General features: G+C 40.6%; 1 protein-coding gene and 1 pseudogene across 2 annotated transcripts in view; one reads left to right on the forward strand and one right to left on the reverse strand.

Moving 5' to 3' along the window:
• ST3GAL6 (ST3 beta-galactoside alpha-2,3-sialyltransferase 6) overlaps positions 1-17,798 on the forward strand; it is a 62,296-nt gene that overhangs the window by 826 nt on the left and 43,672 nt on the right. The gene's annotated exons all lie outside the window — the stretch shown is intronic.
• LOC125921548 (SIN3-HDAC complex-associated factor-like) lies at positions 7,259-15,991 on the reverse strand (annotated as a pseudogene).

Here is a 17,798-nt window from a genome sequence, read left to right on the forward strand (position 1 = left end):
GCCGTGGGGCGCTCGGACCCCCAGGGCGGGAGGAGGTGTGCTGCGAGGGTAGAGGACCTGCTTTGGGACCCTCTTTCCTGTGATCTCAGGAGAGCTTAGGCACTCGAGTGTGACCAGGGTGGGGGCTCTTTGCTTGTTGTTTTTTGTTTTTGTTTTTGTTTTTGTAAAAGGGAAGGGCCTGTAACGAACAGGAGGGACTAGAGGTCTGGAAGGTTCTGGTCTTTCAGAAAAATTTCCAAGAAGACCCTCCTTCCCGCCACGGTAGAACTAGACCTAACAAAACAGGCACCGAGGCAGTCTGGGGAAAAGAGCGGCGGTGAGAAAATTGCAGTGTTTGGCCGCCGTTAGTTTTAAAGATTAAAAAAAGAAGAGATTTGTCATTTTGAAGCCGCTTGCTCTAGAGTTTCCTGGAGATCTCAGCCTCTGTCTTGTGTGCTGTTATTTTGGCTTGAAAGAACATCTAGAAACGATTTTCAGAAGCTGAAACCCCAGACACCTTATAGGATCTTAAGCAGAAGGGGTGGGGAGGGGGAGTGCTTGCTGTTAGAAAGGTACTATTTAAAAACTGCATGTGAGAGTGGGGATAGGAATGACATCGTGGATGCCATCAGAAGCCACATTAACCGCAGGTTCTAACTCAAAAAAGTCACATGCATCTGAGTACTATGATGGTGGAGAGTTAAGGACACTGCAGGCCAGTCAGAAGCTTCTTTTCCCCTTTGGCTCTTCTCCCCGTTTTCACGTGGATGTTCAGGTTTCTGATGGCTGTCTGTTTTTATCTATGCTAGCATGGATATTGGACTTTCCGGTCTTCAAACTTACTCTCCTAGCCACAGAAGATGACCCTTTTAGTTTACCGCGAGATATTAAGTGTTTGGGAAGATCCGGTTGGCTGCCAGGTTAGTTTCCTTTTGAAAGCACACCGATTTGACATTTGGAAACTGGTTTGTGTTGCTTCCTTTTCTTCTCACCCAGGACAGCTTTTCACATTCAAATCTGCAGAAGAGACAGATTGTTTTGTAGTCCCATGTCTGAATAAGGCCAGTTGCCTCAGAGACACTTCAGATAATGGCAACTTTGGTTTATGAGAACTTTTTCAGAAACTGATTACGTTAACCCTGATCTGGCTTCATAAGCGTCCTTAATAGTTCATGTGGAGGGGGAGAGGAGATGTTCATTTCTTGCTCAGTGGGGCTTCCCTGGAGCAATATTTTTACCATAATCCCTGAATGTCACAGTCCCAGAGTGCATGCCTCCGGATAATGGGGCAATAAAATGAGACCATGTTGCAGTGCATTTGTTGGAGATATTTCCCAATGATTTACCCCAAATCAATAAAAATCTTTGAGGCCCAGAAAGGGATGGACAGTATTGGCACAATACCATTGAAAGACTTACTGTTAAAAACAAACAAACAAACTCCAAAATGTAAGTCTGTCTTTTGTGAAAACTTTAATTCTCAAGTTATCCAGAGGGAAGTGACAGCTGTTTTCTTCTGTTGGAGATATTTCTGTGTTCCACATCATGTGGAATATTCTAGGAGAGAGGTAAAGTAGCGGCGCATTTCCCATATTTCTCTGATACATCTCCTTTGCTACCCATGCAGATTACCAGTTGGCTTCCATGGGTTTTACGATTCCATCCAGGGTTGGGGGCCAGATATCTGTTTGATATGCATTCTAGGTAATGCTTATCAAGGAGGTGAGAAAAGCACAAAACTCATGTGGCATCCACTAGGATCCCCCGTGTGTTCACATGTGTTTTTTTATTAGATCTTCCCACCAACTCTATGAGACAGGAATATTTAGCCCCGTTTTATAGTTAAAAAAAAACTAAGATTGCTCTAGCTTAAAGGATTTAGAATGGATCACACGGAGGTCTGCTTAACCTCTGCTTTACGCCATCCCAGGAAGCCTCCATAGTATACATTCCTCACAAATTCTTCCATTTTTTATACATATTGTTCACCTTTGCCTTGCACACTCAAGTTATATATCCCCTGTTCTGAATATACTTCCTTAATTACCCCCAGGCTGGGCTTCTTGAACAGGTGGTCTGAGTACTTTATCTGCCTTTCCTTCTGAGAGCTTCAGACTTTCCTCAATTAGGTATCTTCTGTCTTCTCTGCATCTTTGACGGGTCACTTTGGTGTGCTGTGTCTGGCCAAATTCAGGAGGATATGTTATCTCTAATGGATTGTGCTCCAAAAATTCTTTTCATTCTGAATATATTTTCATTGAAGTTCCTACTCAGCCTTCTCTCCTGGAAGGAGTCCTCCCAGGGCTACATCCATCCCCACTTTCACAGTTGAAAGTAACCTCTCCTATTTATCGTGACTACAATGGATAACAGTACGTGTCAGAATTTCCAGGTGAACCCTTTAAGGGTTAAAAGTAAATTAACTTGTTACCACACTGTATGTGAATTATACTTCAATAAAGATGTATTTGATTGGGAGTCAGCTTGATGTAAGGCAGACAATGGATGCATTGGATATTATGGCATGTCAGGAGGAAACTGTATTTCTGGTTCTATGTTAGGATGTCAGAAGTACTGTTTCCTCAGCATGGTGAGGTAGCAGGAGTTCTTTCTGCTGATGGTGATTCGCCAGCACCAAACAAGCAGTAGGGCCTTAGGCTTGGTCAGGAACTTGGCTACCATACAGCCAGGCTAAGAAGGGGTGAGATTCTAGGGGTGAGTTTATGAGGATAAAACAAAGTAAGGAACAGTAGGACATGGGTCTCTTTCCCATGTCCATATTTCTTTTTCATGGAGACTTTTTGTCATCCAAGGGGGAATGGCCAGCTTCCCATTTGCTGTCACAGCCTTCTGCATCGACCAGGGAAGGGCTTTCCTTTTCTTGGGAGAGAGAGAAAGGAAAGCACCCAACCCTTAGGAAATTTGTTTTTGTTTTTGTTTTTGTTTTTTATCATAAACACTGAAAAGCCAAGTGAAAAGGTGCTCTTCTTCCCCATTCTCTCTTTTTGCCCTTATACCTAAGACACAGTGTGCCTAGTAGCGTGTGATGCTGGTCTTTGAAGGATTCTTTAAATCTGGAGCTATCTTTATCTGGTTGGGAATGGAAAGATCTGTAGGAGATGAGAATAGGGCCTCCAGAGGAGAACAGGCAAGGAAGCTGGAGATTCTTGAAAGGGAAGCAGCGTTACCTCCACCTTCCACAGGTTGTGGAAGCAGGTCCGGAATTGGTTGGTTGTGGGTTATGGTCACTGTGGTAGAAGGTCGAGGTGACAAGGGAGCAGAGAGTGGTTTTGCAGTGGATCTTGGGTGACCTTCTGCACAGTCATCCATAAGGTGGGACTTGAGATTTAACTAATATTTACAGAGTATCCACTACATAATAGGAGATGCTCTAGGTGCTGGTGGTGGGAGTAGGGCACCCAGTGTTGAACAAGATAGAGCCCTTGCTCTTAGAGACCTTATGTTTCTGTGGGAAATGGAGTCAATAAACAAGGTACAAATAAATGAAAAAACATGTTTCAGATACAAGCCAGTGCACCTCAGGGTTTGCTAGAGAGAAAGCTTCTTTAGAGCAATTGGAGCTTCTCTGAGGAAGTAGTTTTTGAACTGAGACCTGAATGATGAGAAGCGGCCATCAAGTGAAGAGCAGAAGGAAAAGCATTCTAAAAAGAGGGAACAGCATCTGCAAAGGCCCTGAGGCATGAATGGATTTGGGGTGTTTGGAGAACTTGTAGAAGCAGAGGAGTAAAAAGGGGGAGTTTGGGAGAGATGCAGTCAGGAAGGTGGGAGGCAGTTTATGTGAAGCCTTCAAGTCTTGGAAGGGAACTTGAATTGTGTTTTAATTAGAATGGGATGCCACCAGAGATTTTTAATTAGAGATTAAGTCAGTCTTCACCCAATGGGCATGGCCTTTCCTGTTTGTGTCTCTTACTCCCTCTCCCCCCGCCCCCACACACACAGACTTGCACATGTACATTCACCCTCAGCCAGCTTTACTTCCCTCTCTTAATTGGCCATCACTGATTTCTCCTTCCTTGCCCCATGCCAGGGCACAGGCATCCACCCGGAGAATCAAGGTTCAAAGGACCCTGGACCCCGTTCCTTTTATACTCTGAGATAAATCCATACACTCACTTAGTTTCACCTTTATGCATAAGACTGTCCATCACTAGTTCTGATTTCTCAACCTCTCTGCAGACTGAACCTCTAATTATCTCTAAGACGTCCCTGGGTTGGCTGGTGATGTCTGAAACTAGATACTGAAAATTAACTTAATTAAGCAAATGAATTGCAATTGATATCTTATGTAAGACAATGATTGTCACAAGAGACAAAAATTTAAGTAACCCAGAAACCCTTGCCTTTTCCTGAATATCTGCTCCTTCTCTCCCAGACTGACATCTACACAGTCTGTTATAGGAGGTTTATGTTCTCTCTTTAGAGTATAGTTTCAGTGGAAATGTGCATGATTCTTGTAGTATTTGTCATGGGAATGTACTAATGTGTGAGAGATTTCATTTCTATTGGTCTCTGTAGATGATCTCAGAGTAGTAGTTAAATCATGAAGGTTTATGTCCAAGCTGATGTCTCTCAGTAGCATTGGTTTATAAGAAATGAACAGAAGTTTCCAGCATTTTATCGATTATGCTTTGACTCTAGGATAGCTCCTCATTACCAGTATGTTACCCTCTGGGGAAGCTTGGTACACTCCCTAGAGAGAAAATTGTTTTTAAGATTCTTTACCTAGATGCCCGATTTGTTTATTAACTCACATACTTAATGTCACTAATGTACATCACTTGAACAACTCACTTTTAGCTTTTTGTGTCTGTTTTTTTGTTTTTTTAAATCTGGTTGATGGCATAAAATCCGGAATACCTTTCTGTTTGAGAGGGCAGTGATTACATCTTGTCTTGTTCACCCCTGTGTCCTCTGTACCTGGTGCAGTGTCCAGAACATTACGGATAGAACAAACATTTGCCAAGTGACTCAATCAGTGTCCGTGGATTAACCCACAGTGTTAATGTATTAGCTCAGTTGTAACATCTTTATGACTATTAGGATTCATCTTTGTAACTATTATCAACTTGTTATTTCGAAAACTTTACCCATTGGAGAAGACAGGTGAAAGATGAATTCATCGCTGTGGATTTGCAGATATTAATTAAAACTCTTTTGGCTTTGAAAAGTTTGAAAACTCTTTGAAAATATTTTAGTGTACTTGTGTTGACAAGAAAGAGACCAGTATGTAAATGTCATCAGAAGGATATTTTCCAATTTGTTTCATGTACAGTAAACTTTCTAGGCCAAACGTGGGGCTTGAACTCATGACCCCAAGAGGAAGAGTCCTATGTTCAACCAACTGAGCCAGCCAGGTGCTCCAGTAAGTCTTCAGTACAGTTTCATAATTCATAATTATGTTGATTTGAGTTGAGTTTGGTTTGTGGTCATACTACTGGGGAAGTAAATGTGTGTGCCAAAGATGTGAATAACAAAGCTATTTCCCTCTATAATAGTACATTTTTATATCCACGGTTTTAGGCACTTTAGTAGGTAGAGATATGCACTCATTGCTGAAGTTCCAACACTTATTATATCTTCCTTAGATTCCTATTAGCTATCATTTAGCGTAGTATGAGACACGAACAAATGCTCTGGGGGATGAAAAGTTCTCCTTGTCAGGATTGCCAGAGCTAGGAGGAATGGGAACAAGAGCCTGGCTGGCGAGAACTGAGAGATGGGGTGCAAGAGAGGGGCTGACTGGGGGTTCCTGCTGAGGCTCATAGTGACAAAGTTTCTCACAAAGAATAATGTCTTCAGAGGGCATCCTCTTGGTTAATAGAGATACTCTATATTCATATTTAAAAAATTCTAAATATTTAGGGGTGCCTGGTGGTTCAGTCAGTTGAGTATCTGATTTTGGCTCAGGTTATGATCTCACAGTTCATGAGATCGAGCCTGGTGTTGGGCTTTGCACTGACAGCATGGAGTCTGCTTGGCATTCTCTTTCTCTGTCTCTGCCCCTCTGCCCCTCTCCCCAACTCATGCTCTCTCTCTCTCTCTCTCTCTCAAAATAAATATAAAAACATTAAAAAAATAAATAATAAAAATAAAAATTCTAAATATTTAGAGGCTCTGCCTTTTAGATTTTTTTTTCTGGCCCACAAACACATGATGCTATATAAACACAGCCTTCTTGTTTTTTAGCTCTTTCTAAGGAGTGCTTTCCCCTGACCCCATCAGATTTCAGTCCTCAGAGAAGTTATCAGTCCTTTGTTTCTGACAGTTGGTGGAATTTTCTTCATAGGAAATATTCTATCACAAATATTTAGGCTGGCACCACAGAAGGTGCCGCTTTTGTTAAAAATAAAAATTTTTAAAGATGAACTAGGGGTGCCTGGGTTGCTCAGTCAGGCAAGCATCAGACTCTTGGTTTTGGTTCAGGTCTTGATCTCACAGTTCTCGAGTTCGAGAACCACATCGGGCTCTGTGCTGATAGTGCAGAGCCTGCTTGAGAGTCTCTCTCTCTCTTTCTCTCTCTGCGCCTCCCCCATGCTCGCTCGCTCTCTCTCAAAAATAAACATTTAAAAAATAATAATACCATAAACATATAATATATGAAACAAAATAGATGCTTTTATTAAAATCTTGTACAACCCTTTTGTATGTAAGATTCCTAGAGTTGGAGGAGGCAAAGATAAGGGAATGTGTACACTTTCTATGTTTAACATAGGGCCAAAGAAAGTAGAGATTTAAAAAAAAAAAATTCCCTGACTTCTTTATGGATAATTTGTAGCTGCACTTACCAGTTGAAAATAGACCAGTTGCATTTAGATAAGAGCAATGAGATGATAATCAAGGCATTCAACTAGGGCATAAGAGGGTGTTCAACTGCTTTTTAGCAACAGAAATTAAATTAATTTATAACTTTATTTAATTGATATACTGTGAAATTTAAGAGAACTTTCTGTTGAAAATATAAATAATCTGTGAGATAAACGACACTTCTTTCAAATTACTTTTGGTATTTGGAGCCAATGTTTTAGATAAATGTCAAAATAAGTTAGCTAATTATTCTTGTTTGATTCCAGCTATGCTGCAGATAAATTCAATATAATTGGATATTTTGATAAGCAGGACATTAAGAGAGAAGAATGCTTTCTGGTCATGAAGTACCTGGTTATGCTTTCCAGGCACTAACTTTTTTGGAGGACAAATCTAGGCTACCAATTAAAAAAATGTGTTTGGGGAGCCTGGGTGGCTCAGTCAGTTAAGCTTGTGACTCTTGATTTCAGCTCAGGTCATGATCTCACAGTTTGTGAGATTGAGCCCTGTGTCTGCTCTGCTTCACTGATGGCCCAGGGCCTGCTTGGGCTTCTCTCTCTCCCTCTCTCTCTGTCCCTCCCCAGCTGGCACACTCTCTCTGTCTCTCTCAAAATAAATAAAACATCGAAAAAAAAAAAAAAAAAAGAAAAAAATTTAAAAATGTTTTTACAGATTTGGTAGGGGTCTTCCACTTTAACCGTGAAATGGTATAATTATATCCTTTTTTTTAAATTGAGTTATGACAAATTTATTATCATGAAGTAGAACAAGTGTAGCCAGCCATCTCAAAAAATGCCCCAACTACTGCTTCTCAATGCAGAAAGAGTAAAACTACATACTTTTTTCACATAAAAATCCCATCTCTGTCCCCTAAAATTCCCCTAGTTTCGTTCATTAAAAGGGGATTAGGAAAAAAAAAACAAAAAACTTAAAGAGTACTTTACAGCAGCATTCAGCTTTCCTATGAAATACTCAGCATCTTAAATATTATGTACATTTCTTTTTTTTTTAATTTTTTAAAAAAGTTTATTTATTTTGAGAGAGAGACAGAAAGAATGAACAGGGGAGGGGCAGAGGGAGGAGAAAGAATCCCAAGCAGGCTCCGAACTGTCAGCACAGAGCCTGATGTGGGGCTCGAACTCACAAATGGGTGAGATCATGACCTGAGCCAAAAGCAAGCATAACTGGCTGAACCACCCAGGTGCCCCTCTTTGTTTCTTTTAGTAAGCAACAAGGGTTCAATAGATGTGTGTCAATGAGGACTTCCCCAAAACGGCCTTTAAAGATAATCCTACAACATATTTTCTGGCTCTTCCAGTGTGTGAGATCTGAGAAGGAAAAATCTGGCATTCTGTTAGAGCCAGAGGCCATCTCTGTGTCTGAGCCATCATCTGACTGGTTACTATAACAAGGAGACTGAGCAGGGGAGGCACTTGAGGTGCCTGTGAACATCAGAACTGTGACATTTAATTCCTTGTGTAGTTTATTGATCTGGTTGCTTTTTATCCTGTTGCCAGATAGAGTTTTCACTTTCTTTGGTTTCAATGTAGTCTTCAGACTGGGTCCTGCCCTTGCGTCTACCACATGATTCCAGGGTTTTTTGGGTTTTTTTTTTTTTTTTTTTTTTTGATCCTGTTGGCAGTTTCTTCCATCTTTTCACAAGCAGGACACAGGCATTACAGATATCTCCTGAACGAGTCTCATGCAACCCAAAATAGCTCTGGAAGTCCTTTTCACAGCATTTACTGCCAATGAATCGAAAACTGGAGGACTTAGCTCAGCAAATACAGCAGCCCTCTACACTTAAGTACATCTTTGGCGTGTGAAAACCAAACAGCTTTTCTGCTGGGCTTAGGCCTTCCAAAAGCAGCTGTTAAACACACAATATTGTTTCTGAAGTGCCGAGTGCACGCCAAGCCATCCCCCTTCCCCCAACTGCTCCTTCTTCCTCCTCAACTGACTTGTCTAGAAAGCCATGAAATAAGAGGTACCTGGGTGGCTCAGTCGCTTAAGCGTCCGCCTGCCTTCAGCTCAGGTCATGATCTCACCATTCCAGAGTTTGAGCTCTGCATTGGGTTCTGTGCTGACAGCTCAGAGCCTGGAACGTGCTTCAGATTCTGTGTCTCCATCTCTCTCTGCCCCTCCCCTCTTATGCTCTGTCTCTGTCTCTCTCAAAAATAAACAAACATTAAGAAAATTTAGAGGGCCATAAAATGATATAATCATATTCTTATACAAAATCTTCTACCTGAGCTCTCTACCTATGACCACCATTATTCCTGCCCATGTACCTTTTATAGAACATTCTTTAAGCCTGGTTTTCATTACAGAAATTTTTTTCTGCTCAAAAATCCAGAGAGTTTCTCCAACTGGTCTTTGAAGTTTTCTGTCATCTCATGTTGCTACCTTTCCTTTTACTCTCCCATTTGAACCTGTGTTACTGCAGGCTTCCGGTGCTTTAGCTCAGGATGTTCTGTTGATACTTAATGCTTTTCTCCTTTCACTCCACACTGCCCATTCCAAACCAGATGGTAATCTGTGTTCATTTTCTACCCTTACGGCTTTTAATTTTTTTTTTTTTAACGTTTATTTATTTTTGAGACAGAGAGAGAGAGAGCATGAACAGGGGAGGGTCAGAGAAAGAGGGAGACACAGAATCTGCAACAGGCTCCAGGCTCTGAGCTGTCAGCACAGAGCCTGACACGGGGCTCGAACCCACGGACCGCGAGATCATGACCTGAGCCGAAGTCGGACGCTTAACCGACTGAGCCACCCAGGCGCCCCTACCCTTACGGCTTTTAACTACATGACTCTGCATAAGTTGCCTATTACCTTGAGCATCACTTTCCTTATCTATAAACTCGACATAATGGCCATGTCACAGTTATTGCAATAAAAGAAAACACATATAAATAGTTCAGCATAGGTTCTGCCAAATATCATTTAATCTGTATTACTTGCCATTATTATTGCTACAACTATTACCATAGCTATGATTATAACTCTATTCTTCCTTGGATAGTTACAAATTAACTTTCTCCAGAGAGTCTTTCTGGTTGATTTCATGGAGCTCTAATTTTCCCTTCAGTCTGTTTCATCTTAGCACCTGGCTTCACTTTGGACTTTATTAGTATACTCATGTTGTTGCATTTCTTTATTCTTCAGTGAACAGGAACAAATGTTTGGGCACCTAGGATGTGCCAGGTGCTGTGCTATTTATTCTGTAGGGACCCAAGGGCACACGAAGGGATGAAGTATATATGTGTGTGTGCACATTCACCCGTATGGGTTTTGGGTAGAGTTGGGATGAAAATCTATTGGTTGAATGGCACTAGGAGTCTTTCACAATAAACTAGGGTTATGAAGTAAAAACTGCTCTATTCAGATGCACATTAAAAATCTTAACATCTTTTAGCTTTTTTTAAAATGGTTTAAAATTATGATAGTTATCTTTATTCTTCAGACAGTTTTACATATGCTTTCTTTCCTAGACTCTCCTCTATTCTCATCCAAATGCAGAGTGAAGGTGGAAAGTGAAGTCCTCCTTGAAGAGAATACCAACAGAGGGTTCCATAACTTGGAAGTTATTCTGGAGAGGGGGGAAGTTGGAAGGTGAAGAGAATATTCCAGAAAGCACAAATGGAATGATCAAAGGTGCTGAGGCGTAAAACAGTGTTGAGAATGGTTAAGAACTGTGCAAAGTTTAGTGCTCTTAGCCCATAATGTTCAAAATCAAAGGCACTGAGGCGTAAAACAGTGTTGAGAATGGTTAAGAACTGTGCGAAATTTAGTGTTCTTTGCCCATAATGTTCAAAATCAAGCATTTGAGGAGATGCCACAGGAGAGAATGCAGGATCAGCTCAATCAGACTGAGAGGCCTATGGCTTATGATGTTTACATCTCCCCATGAGGTTATGCCTTTGGGGATGTAGCTCTACATGGACAATTTATAACAACCCAATTCTTCACATTGCTTCTAACATTAGGCTTGTTAGCATTTGGCATGGAATACATCTTTCCCATTTGCTGCTTTCATGAGAAAATGATGAAGACATTAGTAATGGTAATGTATAATTGACGTTGGAGCTCTCATTTTTAATAACCCAACTATTTAAAACATAGAGCTATTAAATATCTTTTGAGACTTCTGAAGTGTGGGATTGTAATTGAAATTTGAGAATAGGGGTGGGTTTCAATGGGGCGGAGACATCCTGGGAGAATAGTCAAGAGGGTCACTACAAATTCATAGCCTTGAAATGTTCAGTGCCCCCTTAATACATTTTACACAATAGAAGGCCAAGTGCTTCTTTCTCTTCCTAGCTTTATTTTCTATAATTACATGCTTGATAATTTGTATGTAAAATTTTGATCAATACTTGCTCTTCATTTCTTTGTTTGCATTGCAATTACGTTTTGTCTTCACTCTCCTTTCTTAGGAATCATCCAGATTTGAATATATCAGTATGTTATTCAGAGCTTATGCAACGTCTAATGTTCACCGTCTGAATTATATTTAATCCTAGAAAATATTCTGTTTTTACTCCAAAAATATGTTTTCTACTAAGTCTGTGTGGTGTCCAGTATTTTAATCCAGTCCTTCGGTGTTAATTTCTCTTGCCTGGAGATTAAGCGACAGGACCCAGAACACTCTAACCACAAGTGTTTAAAATTCCCAGAGAGGAATCAGATGTGAAAGAAAAAAAACACTTGAACTATACTTAGCCTGAAAATGGAATGTGTGGGAGAGGTCTGCAAGGAGGGTAGGAAAACAGAGAGCAAAGCAAAAAGTGTCCTAGCATGTTTCCAACACTGTAGAGGGGAGGGAGTACCCTTATTACTTATAATGTGTCCCTGCTTATCAAACAGCTTTTTAATTATCATCCATGGACTTGCCTATGGAGGTTGCCAATCTGCCAGTTCAAACATACGTATTCCTTGGCCTTCACATTTTTCTCATTATAAGTAAATTACCTTAGCATTTCCGGTTATACACCAGCTCCTAAGAGGTAAACAGCTCAGGTAAACTGGCCAGTTGAGTGTCTGAATAGCAGATGTGAGTGGCTAACTCTTGGCTTTGGCTTTTCTCAAGACAGTGTCCCTCTCTGAGGTCGTACTTAGGTTGCTAAGATCTCTGTTTCTTGGACAGCTCCAACTTCTCTGATGTTTTTTTGTTTAATTAAAAAAAATTTCTTAATGTTTATTTATTTTTGAGGCAGAGACAGAGCATGCACAGGGGAGGGGCAGTGAGAGAGGGAGACACAGAATCTGAAGCAGGCTCCAGGCTCTGAGCTGTGAAGTTGGATGCTTCACTGACTGAACCACCCAGGCGCCCCTCTCTAATGTTTTCTTAAAGTGAAGTTTTCATGGAGGGGCGCCTGGGTGGCTCAGTCGGTTAAGCCTCGACTCTTGGTTTCAGCTCAGGTCATGATCTCATGGTTCGTGCATTTGAGCCCTGCATCGGCCTTCACGCTGATAGTACCAGAACCTGCTTGGAATTCTCTCTGTCCCTCTCTCTCTGCTCCTGCCCTGCTTGTGCTTGAGCACGCACGCTCTTTCTCTCTCATAAATAAATAAATAAGTAAACGTTAAAAAAAGGTAAAGTTTTAGTGGAAATGTATCAGACATACAGAGGAGTACACAACCATGTACGTGCAGTTTGCTACATTTCTTCCCAGTGAGCACACCTTGTAACCTGCCTCAAGATGGAGAACTAGAACATTGTTCGCCCTCACGAGTGCATCATGGACTCCCCTCCTGTCACTGTTTCCCTCCTTACATGCAACCACTATTCTGACTTTTACCACCATAGAGTAATTTTTTTTTTTTTTTTCTGTTTCTCTTTAACGTGAATTAACATCAGGTATTCTAAATGGCTCTAGAGCATTTTGTCCTTCTGGCTGAGGGCGTGGCCTGGGCATTTCAAGAAGAATGTTATGGTTTGAATTGTGTCCCTCAAAAAAGACAAGTTGAAGTCTTCCTATCCCTCCTATCCAGTACCTCAGGTTGTGACCTCATTTGGAAATAGGGTCATTTCAGATGCAGTTAGTTAAGATGAAGTCATGCTGGGATAGGGTGGGCTATTAGTCCAGTAGGACTTCCGTCCTTATAAGAAGCATCCTTGTGAGGACAGAGACACAGGGATAATACCATGTGAAGATGTTGTATTGGAGCGATGCATATATAAGCCAAGGAACGCCAAGGAGTGTGAGCAATCCTCAGGAAGCTAGAAAGAAGCAAGGAAGGATTCTTCCCTTCAGCTTTCAGAGGGAGCATGGCCTCCCTCTGAGTTGGTCTTCTAGCCTCCACAACTATGAGACAATAAACCTCTCTTGTTGGAAGCCACCCTGTCGGTGGAACTTTGTTCTTGCAGCTCTGGGAAACAAATACAGAGGGTTTGCGGTGGGCCTGGTGCCCTGACCCCTCCTCTTTGCATCCCCCCCAAGGGTGCACCTGGCCATTGCCCTGGCTACACCCTGTCCAAGCTGCTCCTGTCTGGATGGGCTTCCAGGATGCTCTGTCTCGCTCCTGGTTGCTCCACACCTGTGATGTGCCCTGTAGGAAGACAGAGGTTTTGTTACTGTTATATGGCTTTTTCCTGATTTCTTCGCTAGTGTTTTCAGACCGAGCCAGTTTGGTATCCTGACATGCCTCAGACGAAAGCCTTGCGTATCAGCCTTTTGGGTCTCTGCTGAGGGGTCCTACCTGTCCTCCTGCATCCAGACTGGGGCCACATCCTCCATCTGGTTTCTCCAGTTCCTCTGGTCCAAATCATCTTTGATAGGAAAAAAAACAAATCAAACATTATTCTTTAAATGCCATACTCTATTTTAGTATGGCATGCTGAAAATAAAGGTTTCATTTTGCTGTACAGAGGCATATCAAAGACCAATTCTCATCTGAGAAAATAAGCCCTCAGATCGAAAAGCAGCCCAACAATTAGACTTTAGTAAGTAATCAGGAACTATGCAGAACATATTAGATAACAGAGCACTTTCTTTAGCAAAAGATTAGTTTTAGTCCGCCTTACAACTTATCTGTTTTTTATTCTGGGCTGTCTGGTGTGGGGAACCACAAGGATTGTACTGTTGTGAAATCCCCAGGGAGACGCCACAGACTCAGGCCACTTCCTGTGCTCTGGGCTCTTTTGTGTCCTTGCTTTGGGACCTAGGGTTTCGCTGGTGGCTTTTGACTTATATGCTCTTAGCACAGACTCTGTCCCTTAATGTCGTATGTCCATAGCATGTGCCCCTTACTTTCTGTCCAGAAGCCATTACTTACTGCTACTAACTATGGGGAAATCTTCAGGACATTTTTAAAAATCACAGACACGGGGAAGTTTCAAAAGTTTAAGTGATCCTACTTTTGGTTTCTGGCCTATTTGTCATTCCTTATTCTCATTCTAAGTCTCTTTCAACTGCTAGTTCCTGCTGTTTTTACTATCTATCTATCTATCTCTATTTCTGTTCTGCCCTCTGAGGGGGAATGCAAAAAAAAAAAAATGTGGTTTTAGGCGAATCATGTATTCAGTACAGTATGCATATTATGCAATAAAAATAATAAAATGTGCACCTCGAATCTGTAGTTAAGAGGTTAGAATGAGGCAGAAGGTTATGTTTGGTATGTTTAATTGTCTATGTTTAAATGTGTGACTATATGGATTCGCTGTCTTGGTTCAGATACTCCTTATGCTCTGAGACCTTGTGCCATGGGATAAATGAGTAATAAATATCTGTGTCAGATGGATGGACGGACAGATGGATTAATGAATGATGAAACTGCTCCATCTTGAACAGTGATTTTCTTGAACTACTGGTAGGATAAATTTCAGTTGGGTTCACGGCTGCATCCTGTAGCCTGGAAGGATTTCCCTAAGCCCAGAAGGATTTCTTGGGCTAGAGTCCGGGATCTAGAAGTGAAATCTCTGTGGCTTGTCTGTGGAACATGCTGAAACATTTGGCTAGTTGTGTGAAAATGGGGCCACACGGTCTGACTCCATTGTGGCCTCAGTATGACAGAGTTACTTCTTTTATTGGAAACCTAGATTTTTTTTTTTTTTTCTATTTACTGACTTGGGGACCGTGTACACTTCTTTGGAAATCAGCTAGGAGACTGCTCTTCCCTTTCCCTCTGAAGAGAAATGCCCTTCTTCAAATTCCGTTTTGCCTTTTCTGGACTAGGTCATCTTACAGTGTGAAGAATGCAGCCAATAGTGAAGTTATCCGTATTTTGCAACATTTGCCTTTTGAGGTTTTCTCAGAATTCTTCTGTATAGAAAATGATACTAAAGGTGTAGGAAACCAATAGATGGGTCTTCACGTATTTGTGAACTTGACCTCAGTTTACACTTCAAAATAAAACTTGTTACAGTGTCCTTGAGCAAAAAGTTCCATTAATGTAAATAGATCATTGTTTTGGGTCACACTGTTTATAGGTCTGACAACTTCACAATCATTTTATTGCTTTGCTTAATTGTCTGTTTTATCAAACATTAACTCTGACACATGGGAGGCACTTGCCAATCCCTTGATTCTAAAGAAAAAATTGTTTATCTTTCTGTGTGGTTGTGCCTTGGATTATTTTCTGGCCAGAGCACAGAACAAGGCATTCCAGAGAAATATTTGTTTTGTTTATCTGCTTGCTCAAATGCTCTGATTTTTCTGTCTAGGGTGGTGTGGCGAGGAGGCGAAAGTGGTTGTAAGATACAGACTGTCTTCTGCATCTACTTTCTCTTCAGTATGTTCTGTTTGCAACAGGATTAGTATAGGTTCAACTTAACTGGAAATTTATTTTCTCATTTAAAATACTATTAACTTCCCCTTTTGAGAGAGCCATAGTATTTTAATTATTTAGTTATTTTTACCTGACTTGAATTCTCAAAGATTTATGTTTTTAGAGAAAACCCCATTTAAAAGGGAAATTTCAATTTTAAAGTATTTCTAGCCATTTGTAAGATTCACTGTCTCAGTAAACTATTTTATTGAATTATCTAGATTATTATTATTTTATTGAACTATCTATTATCTAGATTGAAAAACAAAAGAGCTTTGGCTCCAAAATAACATTTATATAGGCAATTCTCTGAGAGCAACCTAAATGTCCGCTAGTAGGGAATTGATAACTTGGTGATGCATTTGGTTGATAGAATATTCTACAGAACTTAAAAAGAATGAACTAGACCTTTCTGCATCACATCGATATGGATGGACCTCAAAGTAGAGTGACAAATGCAAATTTCAGAATATTATATAATTGTCGTGTAAATGTTAAGCATTACTTAAAACAAGGTCACATCCTATATAATGTTTATGAATGTGTGTGCGTGCATGTGAATAAAAAGTGGAACCCGCATGCACATGCATGAACAGGAGGAAAGTTCCACGTTGACCTGCTCCTGGGGAGCTCTGATGGCTCTCAGGTACAGAATAAGGACCCAGGCAGCAGAGTCCCTAGACCAAACTCTGGCTCGCCACCTTCCTGCTTTGAGACGTTGGACAAGTTGACTTCTCTAAGCCTTTCTGTGTCCTTATGTGCAGAGTTAGAGTAACGGCGCCCATGCCAGTGCTGTGTGCGATCTGTGAGTTCCTGCGGGCGGGTAGGCACACCGCCAAGACTAGCTATTAACTGTTTTCATCATTACTCCCATCGGCGGCTTCAGTTCTTCTGTGTGAAGCTTTCCTTCTCACCTCAGAATCTTTGCAAATGCCATTTCCTCCGCCCGGAATGTTTTTCATTTTCACCTTATTTCATCTGGTTAACTCTTGAGTGGAGTTCTCTGAGAATTTCCCCCAAATTCTTCTAAGAAGCTCCCTGTCTTTCCCTAGCTGGGTCAGTTTTTAGCCATACCAGTATTGTAACTTAATAATTAGCTGTGAACTTCTTGCTAATACCTGCCTCTCTCCTGGATTGTAAACTTCTTTTTTTTCCCCCTTCACTACTTTATCTTTAGTTCCTTGAACAATGTCTGGTATAGAATAGGCATTGAGAAATTTTTTATTGATCACTTCAACACGTATTGTAGAAGGTAGAAACTTTCAGAGTTAATTTTATCAGGAAATAAATTTGACTCACTTTGCCAAAAGGATTAAACCTACTGGTATTAGGAAGTAAACCTAGGATTATATGATTTCATAAAAAAAAATTACTTACATAAAAAAATCACATGCATTGGTTTATTTGTAATAATATTATAAAGTACCCCAAATTAAGATTTGCATCGTGTTTGTAACTTGGCTTTAGAGAATCCTCTGATGGATAATAATATAAGCACAGATTTTTATGTGCTGTGGAGAACAGAAGAATGTCCAACACTTAAATTTCGATTTTATATATGTTCATTTGATTGCTTACCCTCAAGCTAATTCACTTTTTTTCTTTTAAAAATAGCAAAGGAGGAATGAACAAACAGATGATACTTCCCAAGGGACAGAATAAGCTAAGTTCATTCAGAATTAACTGAAAAGTAAATAAGCAGTTTGGAAAAAAAGGGCTTTCATAAATCAGATTTCATAAATCTGATTTTCATAAATCAGAAACAATGTTTAAGCAAACTAAAACAGCAAACCCTTTGGAAGGGGGACTTTCAGAGTCAGAAGAAGGGCAGGAAATGGGTTTCCTCTCAGTTCTTGGTTTATTTACTATGGGAGAGAAATGTGAGAACGCTTTAAAGTTTGAGGAAAGTCTGTGTGTTCAGATATTAGCATATTTCTCCAGGAAAGACATCACATAGGATTTTGAACTGATTCAGGTCCAGTTTTATTAGATAAGTAAGGGAGCAGAGCTAGAAACGAGGACTTGCAAAACACTGAAGGAATTTTTATGACTCTGATGGATAGCAGAGAGGTGAAATTCAGGGCCAGGTAAATAATATAAAGCCCTACATTGAAAAAGAAGACCACAAATTGTAGCCTTGGGAGACTTACCTCCTCCCCACCTTTGGAGACACACAATTTTATAACAGGTCACTGGGAAAAATTTGTAGCCATGTTTTCTCCATT

The sequence above is a fragment of the Panthera uncia genome, chromosome C2 (assembly GCF_023721935.1).
Source record: "Panthera uncia isolate 11264 chromosome C2, Puncia_PCG_1.0, whole genome shotgun sequence".
NCBI lineage: Eukaryota > Metazoa > Chordata > Mammalia > Carnivora > Felidae > Panthera > Panthera uncia.